This window comes from Echinops telfairi, unplaced genomic scaffold, assembly GCF_000313985.2.
Source record: "Echinops telfairi isolate 266 unplaced genomic scaffold, ASM31398v2 ScPeMD7_2;HRSCAF=8, whole genome shotgun sequence".
Taxonomy (NCBI): domain Eukaryota; kingdom Metazoa; phylum Chordata; class Mammalia; order Afrosoricida; family Tenrecidae; genus Echinops; species Echinops telfairi.
Genome location: NW_022103898.1, coordinates 28,594,041 through 28,603,734, shown reverse-complemented (window position 1 = coordinate 28,603,734; position 9,694 = coordinate 28,594,041). Strand labels below are relative to the sequence as shown.

Genomic DNA, 9,694 nt, shown 5'->3' with positions numbered 1-9,694 from the left:
AGCAATTTGATGATATAGAAGAGATGAAGAAAAAATAAGGCAGATGCTGTCAGCCAATAAAACATAGATGAGTTTGAAAAATGTTCCCAAGAATGGAATCACAGATTTGACAAATATATTAAGTATAATGGAGAGTAATTTGAAGGTGATAAGGTTGTTTTGTAAAACAATTTCAATACATAACTTTTTTTGGGGAAAATTCCAGTTATTTTTGGGAACCCCCTCATGTACCTCACATAGCTCTTGGCACACAGAAGTATTAAAGCAAATGAAACCATTTGCTCAAAGACAAATAGGATGGACAAAGTCCACTGTCAGTGGAAACATTTGCTAAATGATCTTTAACAAGATTGCACAGATTATATAACATTGATGATATCCTGTCAATATGCTGGGTAGTGTTTTAAACAATAATACCTTCAAACAGCTGTTGATTTCAGGTGGAGGTCTACAGCTCCTGAATGACTGCGGTTTGATAAATGGTAAACCCCACAAAGGTCATTATGAATGTTCAAATTATCCAAACTTTTCTAGATTAAAAAAAAATCATTTTATTGGGGCTCATACAACTCTTATCATAATCCATACATACATCAATTGTGTAAAGCACACTTATACATTTATTGCCCTCATCATTCTCAAAATTGGGGAAGAAGAAAGTATCCCTTCCCAGATGATGTGCTATCCAATTAGTCAGGAAAATGTGGTGGTGCCTCTGAAAAGACCATTAAATAAGCAAAAATGCAATGGAAATAGAGAGGAAGGAACAGTATTTGGAAAATATGGTGGTGAAAGAAACAAAGGTGGAGACGTTTGTATGATAGAATTTTTCAAAACCAGCGACCTGTTCATAGCAAATACCTTTACTCAGCAACAAAACTGTACAAAGATGAAATACACAGAAATCAAACTAAATACATCTGTGGAGAGATATAATGGTGAAATTCACTATCAGTAGCTAAAACCAGGCCAGGGGTTGACTGGAACATTCCACCGATTGCTCATATGTAAGTTCAGATTGAGGGTGAAGGAAATGAAAACAAGTCCACAAGAGTCAGAATATAACCTAAGTATATCCTCCCTGAATTTCTAGAACATCTCAAGAGCAGACTGAACCATGGGAGGATATTAAGAGCATCATTCACGAAGAGAGCAAAAGGTCATTCAAAAGGAAAGAAAGATCAAAGTGGATGTCACAAGAGACTCTGAAACTTGCTCTTAACCAGAGTAGCTACGGAAAATTGAAGAAATGATGAAGTCAAAGAGCTGAACAGAAAATTTAAAAGGGCAATTTGAGAAGACAAAGTCAAATATAATGAAATGTGTAAAGATCTAGAGTTACACAACCAAAAAGAAAGAACACTCAGAATATCTTAAACTGAAAGAACTCAAGAAAAAAATCCAAGCCTCAAGTTGTAATCTTGAAAGATTCTATGGGTAAAATATTGAATGATGTAGGAAACATCAAAAGAAGATGGAAAGAATACACAGAGTTAATGTATTATTTCAGGAGGTGGCATATAAGCAAGAGCCAATGGAACTAAATGGAGTTGTTCAAGCTGCACTGAAAGAATTAGTCAAAAATAAGGGTCCGGGAATAAATGGAATTCCAATGGAAATGTTTCAAAGCACTTAGTCATCTATGCACAGTAAATTTGGATGACATCTATTTGACCAACTGACTGGAAGAGATACATATTTGTACCCACTTCGAAAAAAGGTGACCCAACAAAAATGCTCAAATTATAGAACAATATTATTAATATCCGATGCAATTAAAATTTTGCTGAAGATCATCTAATAATGGTTACACCAATACACTGACAGAGAGCTACCAGAGGCTCAGTCTAGATTCAGACGAATACCTGAATCTTGATTGAAAGCAGAGAAGACCAGAAAGGTCTTTTCTTGTGTTTTATTGACGATGCCAAGATATTTGACTATGTGGATCATATCAGAACCAACTATGGATAGCCTTAAGAATGGGAATTCCAGAAAACTTCATTGTGCTCATGCAAAACTTGTATATGGATCAAGAGGAAGTTGTGAAAACCGAACATGATTTAAAATCAGGAAAGGGTGTGTCGGGGTTGTATCCTCTCACCACTTGTTCAATTTGTATGGGAAGCAAATCACCACAGAAGCTGGATTCTATGCATAAGAATGTGGCAACAGGTTTGAAGGAAGGCTTATTAACAACCGCGATACACAGATAGCACAACCTTGCTTGCTGAAAGTGAGGCAGCCCTGAAGCACTTACTGATGATCAAGGAATGAGCCTTTAGTATGGATTACAACCCAGTGTAAACAAGACCAAAATCCTCACAACTGGACCACTAGCTAACATCATGATAAATGAAGAATAAAGTTGTGGAAGATTTCATCTTGCTTGGATCTACATTCAATGCTCATGGAAGCAGCAGTCAAGGGCTCAAAGGGCCCATTACATTAGATAAATCTGCTGGATAAGACCTTAAGTCTAAAAGATTTTACTTTGAGGACGATGGTGTGCCTGCCCCAAGCCATGGTATTTTCATTTGCCTCATCTGGATATGAAGTTGGACACTGAATAGAGAAGAGCAAAGAATAGATGCTTTTGCACTGTGCTGCTGGCAAAGGATATTGAAAGTACCTTGGATTTCCAAAAGAACAGATCTATTGTGGAAGAGGCACAACCAGAATGCTCCTTAGAGGCAAGGATGGTGAGACTTCGACATGGTGAGTACTTTGGACATGTTATGAGGCGAGATGCGAGCCGGGAGAAGGACATTGTGCTTGGTAAAGTAGAGGGGCCGTTAAAAAGAGCAATGCCCTCGACTACATGGATGGACACAGTGGTTGCCACAACGGGCTCAAACAGAAGAGTAACTGTGAGGACGGCATAGACTGTTTAGTGCTTCCTGCTGTTGCACACACAGGGTTGCTCGGAGTCAGAACCGACTCGATGGCACCGAACAGCAACACTCAAACGAGCAATCAGGTTATTGCTGCTTCCCTGGAAAATTGATCATGCTTAGATGATCAATAATCAATTGCCTTTTTAAAAGATTGGAATTAAGCTGTGTAAATTCCTCACACTTTCTTGCTCAACACATGGTAAGAAAATTAACAGTTTGTCTCACTATTATTACTATAGCAAAATCTAATATGTTGGATATAAATAATTGTCACCAAGAAAATCATCTGCTGTGTGTTCAGATAAAGCTAGAGAGCTGCCTTGTTACCTAGCAACTAGGCAAGTAAGTGCCATACTGCAGGGGAAAAAATCCTTTTTTGTTTTAGGTAGCAAGAATGTTCCTAAAACTCCCTGTTAAGATGCCGATACATTTAAAGCATAAATTAGGGTACAATTACTAGTGATTTAACATGCCTGCAGACCCTATGTTTTGATATATCATCCCCAGTAAAGAAACTTATCAATATTTACATCTTTTATTTGACTTGATCATGAACAGCAGTTTTTTTTTCAAAAAAAGACCAGCATATTTTAACTAATTTTATTGACTAATTTTAAGCATACATGACTAATTTTGAGTTGATAGTTTTATAAACAAAGGAATTCCAACAAGATCTGTGCTGACTCCTATTTATTGAAAAGGTGATATCTACCTATTTAAAATTCAATAAAACTGTCCTGTGAAATTATCAGAGATCCCAGATTACTTCTTACATTTCATATAACAGCTTAATGCGTTCAATTTCCGAGGGGGTAATCCCTCCAAAATGGAAAAAAGCTCCATTGGGCGGAGATTTCATTCATAGTCTGCATCCGCCCCCTCTCCACCCCAGCTAGGCAAACATTGAGCAACTTGCTCTGAGTTAGTGCACCCAGTGGCATTGCCTGGGAAGGTTCTCTCTGGTCACAGTGAATGTATTTGTAAATGCAGTTTTCCTCAAAGTTCGTTTTTTTTCTGATGGCCAATTTAAGAGAACAGCATGCAGCTGTGGAATTTTGTTTACTGCTCGGGAAAAATGCCGCAGAAACTGTTGTGAATGTTGAACACAGCTTACAAGGACAGCACTGTGAGAAAAACTCAAGCATATGAGTGGTTTTCTCATTTCAAAAAAGATGAAATATCTATTGATGACAAACCTAGTTCTGGACATCTGTCAACTTCCCAAATGGACAAAAATATTGACAAAATTCGTAGACTTGTGCGTGAAGACCGACAACAGACCATTGAAGAGATGGGAAGTTATCTGGACTATCTTGGAGCTCGGTTCAACAAATTTTAATGCAATATTTGGGAATGAGAAGGGCTGCTGAGACATTTGTGCCTCGGGTTCTGACTGACCAAGAAAAAGAGCATCAAGTGGAAACATGCCATACTTTGAAAGAACAGCTCCAAAGCGACCACCATACTTTTATCCCAAGGTCATTACTGGTGAGGAGCCATGATGCTATTTTTATGACCCCAAAAGCAAACATCAATCAAGCCAGTGGAAGACAGCATCGTCACCTTGCCCCCCTCCAAAAAAGTTCGTCAATGAAAACAAAGATGAAGCTGATGCTCATTTGTTTGCTTGTTTGTTTTTGATTTGAGGAGGATAGTGCATTTGGAGTTCATTCCTCCAGGTCAGACTGTTAATTAAGGTTTCTAGGTTCTGAAAAGATAGTGTAACAGTGTGCAACAAAAAGGCTCAATTTGCCACCATCACAATACACCTGCTCACACAGCTATCTCTGTGCACCAGTTTTTGGCAACAAACAGCATGCCTCTCTTGCCCCACGCACCTTACTCATCTGACCTCACTTTGTGCAACTTCTTTTTGTATCTGAAAATGATTAAGGACATGAAAGGACAGTGATTTGATGATGAAGAAGTGGGGAAAAAAATGAGGGAGGTGCTGTTAGTCATCCAAACAGATGAGTTTGAAAATTGTTTCCAAGAATGGATTAGCAGATTTGAAAACTGTATTAAGTATAATGGAGAGTACTTTGAAGATGATAAGATTGCTTGTAGAAAAAATTTCAGTACATAGCTTTGAAGAAAAAAGATTCTGTTTCTTTTTGGTGTACCCCCTCATATATCAAGGGAGAGGTGAAAGTGGCTTGCTATCTAACACTCTGTTCCAGTTTTGCTAGCAATCTGGATTCCAAGACTGTATATATCCAAAATGCTCTCAGTCTAAGAGCAATAGATGATTGGAGAAATGACAGCATTTGACTTCCAAGGCAACCGAGCAGTTGGCCAATCTTTCAGGCCAAGTAGAAAAGCAATCCTTTCTGGTATGTGCTTCAGGCAGACAGGGGATGGCCCTTGTGATGATGGTGGTATAAGCATGAGGAAGTGAGCAAGGATGTAGCACTCTCCTCCCTACGAAGAGATAGTTCTGCGGGCAGAGAAAGGAGCACCTGACAAGATCTTCAGAGTAACACAAGCCTTTTCCTTACGCGTCATTCCTGTGGGGATATACAGTGCAGGCAGGCCCTGGGTTACAATGGCGAGCTGTCCTGAATGAGCCTTCAAGTAGAATTTGTAGGTAAGTTGGAACACACCCCTATGGTTCTTATTTACCTTTACTTGAGCTCTGGTGGTGTAGTGGTTACCTGTTGGGCTGCTAACTGCTAGGTCAGCACTTTGAAACTTTCAGCCACTCAGGAGAAAGACGGAACTCTCTATTCCCATAAAATACTACAGCCGTAGAAATTCACATGGACTCTTCTACCCAGTCCTATAGGGTCACTACGAGTCGGCATTGACTTGACGGCAGTGAGTTTCGGTTTTTTTGAGTGTAAGGAGCCCTGGGGGTGTAGTGGGTTACATGTTGGGCTTATAGCCACAAGATCCGTCGTTCAAACCCACCTGCTGCTCTCAGGGAGAACAGATGAGGCTTCCTGCACCCATAAAGATTTACATGTCCTGAAAACTCAAAGGGGCAGTTCTACTCAGTCCTATAAGGACACGATGAGCCAGAAACTAACTTGATGGCAGCAGGTGTTTTTTTTAATTTATGACAGAAAAGGAAACCTGCCCTGGTGATGCTAAGGCATTGGGTGAGTTAGGCTGCTAGCCATAAGGTCAGCTGTTTGAACCCATCAGCCGCTCTGCGGGACAAAGATGAGCTTGGATGCTCCCATACACATGTACGGTCTCAGAAACCCTATACAGGGTCCCTGTGTGTCTGAATTGACTCCATATCACTGAGACTTTTCTTTTGTTAAAAAAAAAAAGGCTGGAATACTTTTTATTGATTTACAAGCTGCATGTACAGCAAGTGAAGGTGGTGGTAATGAAGCGGTGGATGCGAGCAGGGTTCATTCGGACATTTCAAAGTGAAGGCAAATTTACATCCTATTAAAGGTCAAGTGGGATATCTGTAACCCAGGGACTGCCTGTACCACATTTTCATTTATCAATGCAAGAAGGCTCTTCAGATTATTACATGGAATTTACATAAGGAACCTTAATTAAGAAAGCGCTAAACTAGAGATTAAACAACTTGGTGATATAATTCGCCACATTGTTTTCGTCGGCTTTAACTCATTTTCAGATGGGTACAAATGCGTCTTCTTTGATTTGAGAAGTAATATGTATTAAACGTGCTAAATAAATCATATTTAGTTGCAATCTATAGGAGAACAGAGAACAATCTATTTGAGCTAGAGGTGGGAGCTTCTGGAGAAGACAGCACAGCTCTGCAAATTACTTGGAGATAATTGGCCATTGCATATTTTACTTGTGGGGAATGGAAATGTTTCATATGGCTGCAATGTTTTCCTTTTGAACACTAATTTCACATACGTTACTTCACTCAATGCTCACAGCTCTGTTGCACAGGGAATAATAACCAAACACATCATCGCCAGCTGATCAATGAGGCTAACAGAGTGGCCCACCAAAGTCCATGTGAATTGGGAAGTAACTGAGCTAGGGCTTTCGCTACTTGGTTCCCACCTCTGCACCTTAAAAAAACACATTTGCTTCAAGTTCAAGTGCAAAATAATGTCAGTTCACATCAATAAAGCTAATTTTATCTTCTCTATATACTCTGTGAGGAGAGCCCTGGTGGTTTGTGGGTTACACGCTGCGTTGCCAATCACAAGGTCAGCAGTTTGAAACCACATTCTATTCCATTGGGGAAAGATGAGGTTTTCCACTCCTATAAAGATTATAGTCTTGGAACCTCACAGGAGCAGTTCTACCCTATCCTATAGGGTTTCTATGGGTCAGAATGGGCTCGATGGCACGGGCTTGTTGTTGTTTTAATACGTCCTCTGTAGGCATACATATCCCTGAATTTAAAGACCCACAAAGGATCTCTTAATGTGCAAGGTATGGTGACAGATACTGTCAGGGGGAATCAGTGTCATAAAGGTGATTACCCTTGCTCTCCAGTAACTCACAGGCTCAGAGAATATAACATGTGCAGACACCACAGCAAAAGGTACTCAAAGTTGTAGGCGTTCAGAGAAGAATGGGCTACTCCTGATAAAAATCTGCACGGTAAAGGGGTCAAAAATGACCTGGAGCAAAGGCCAAATCTTGAAATAGCAGGAGCCAAAGAAAAAATGGGGAAAAATGTGTCTATGATGCAGTCCTCATCTACCAAAAATCACCATTATTTAACCTTATGCTGACTAATCTTTGTTATACAACGGCTCATCTGCCCAAGGCACAGGAAATGTATTTCCACTTGCTTTGGTAAATGAGCCCATCAAAAATATTTTCCAATTTCTTGATACAATTGCACAATTCAAGATAAAACTTAGAGCAAAGATTAGCTCTACAAATAAGGGGCATAGAATCCAGAAAGATTGAGTAGATGGAAGTTGTGTGTTTACCCAATCAAGCAAAACCCATAGTCAACAGGTCAATTCTGATCCATAATGACCCCATAGGACAGAGTAGAACTGCCAGGTCACGTGCCAGCTTCACAATCACTGCTATATTGCCAATCATTGTGCCAATCCATCTCATTGAGGATCTCCTTCTGTTTTACCAGTTGGGCTGCTAATCACAAGCGAGGTCAACAGTCTGAAACCAGCAACCACTGTGTGGAGGAAAGATGGGCTTTCTAATCCCATAAAGTTAGAGTCTTGGAAACCCACAGGGGAAGTTCTACCGTGTCCTGTAGGGTCTCTATGAGTCGGTCTCAACTCAATGGTAGTGATTTTGTTGCTGTTGTTAGGATGCTTCAACAAATACAATGTCCTTTTCTAGGGATTGCTCTCTATGGATGATATATCTAAAATGAGTGATGTAAGGTCTCACCATCCTCCTTTTTAAGGAGCATTCTGGCTGCACTTGTTCCAAGACGTATTTAACTGTAAAGAGAGAATGTATTAAATAAAACATGTAGACAGAGCTCCACTTCGAAAATAGAAAAATATGAGTCTTCATCATTAATAATTTATAGTTATTCAGTTAAAGTTGAACCTTTATCACCTTCAAACAGAAGTAATTGATGTGCTAATAGCTAAACACAAGTGTAAATGATCTTCAGAATGCAATACTACTAGTGTTACTGGAAAGCCCTAAAATTACAAAGTTTCTCATCTTTAAAGATGAGATTTTCTGATCTATACTTCTCACTGATTCATACCAACCACATGGTTGGCAGTTCGAAACCACCACCAGCTCCTTGGGAGAAAGACTGGCCTTTCTAATCTGGTAAACAGTTACGGTCTTGAAAACCCTCAAGGGGTCGCCATGATTCACCATGGACTCGATGGCAATGCATTTGATTTTGGTTATTAACTTGTGACATTTCACCTAAAGGTTTCAGACACTTGATGGATTCAGAACAGTTTACTCCAAGATGAAATAACTTAAAGATTTTCACATCTTGATTAGTGTGTATATGTTACACGCTTCCCTCCAGTTAACCTCTCTCTCTGTAGGTGGTCTCACCCAGGTACCTGGCTTTAGATACCAAGCATACGCTGCACCTCACAGGTGTGCATCCAGAGTTGTGCTGTACTGTTACTGTACTATTAACCACTTGCTTGATATTTCAAGTAGATGTCATCTCTCAAATTTAACACACTTAAAGTAGAACTCTTGATTCCTTCTCTGCCACTAGCCCAATCTGGTCATCATCCACCCATCTGCTCGGGTAAATACAAACAAACAATACACTAGGAGTTGTTTTGGTTATCTTGTGGTGCTATTAAACAAAATAACACAAGCAGGTGGCTTTAACAAACAGAGATTCCACCTCCCACCCCCACCCCGATTTGAAAGCCAGAAGTCTAAATACAGGGTACCTGCTTCAGGGAAAGGTGTTCTCTCTCTATAAGCTCTCAGGAAGGTCTCTGTCTTTTTTGAGCTTCTCCTTCTGGCCTATCTTCATGCTACCTGGCATCTCCACGCACCCCCCCCTCCCATCTCTGCTTCCTGGCTTGCTTGTTTAATCTCAAAAAAAAAAAAAATTGACTCAAGAATTACCCAACATTATTCCTGCTTGGATCCACAATCAATGCTTATGGAAGTAGTCAAGAGATCAAATGATGCATTGCATTGGGTAAATCAGCTGCACAAGACCTCTTTAAGGTACACCTGACCCAAGCCATGGTATTTTCTTTTTTTCAATTGTTATTATTTTTTAAAATCATTTTTTGGGGGCTCATACAACTCTTATCACAATCCATACATCCATCCATTGTGTCAAGCACATTTGTACATTTGTTGCCATCATCATTCTTAAAACATTTGCTTTCTACTTGAGACCTTGGTATCCCCTCCCTCCC

General features: G+C 39.8%; 1 protein-coding gene across 1 annotated transcript in view; it reads right to left on the bottom strand.

Moving 5' to 3' along the window:
• The window catches only part of ANKS1B (ankyrin repeat and sterile alpha motif domain containing 1B), a 1,383,364-nt gene that overhangs the window by 156,345 nt on the left and 1,217,325 nt on the right, over positions 1-9,694 (bottom strand). The gene's annotated exons all lie outside the window — the stretch shown is intronic.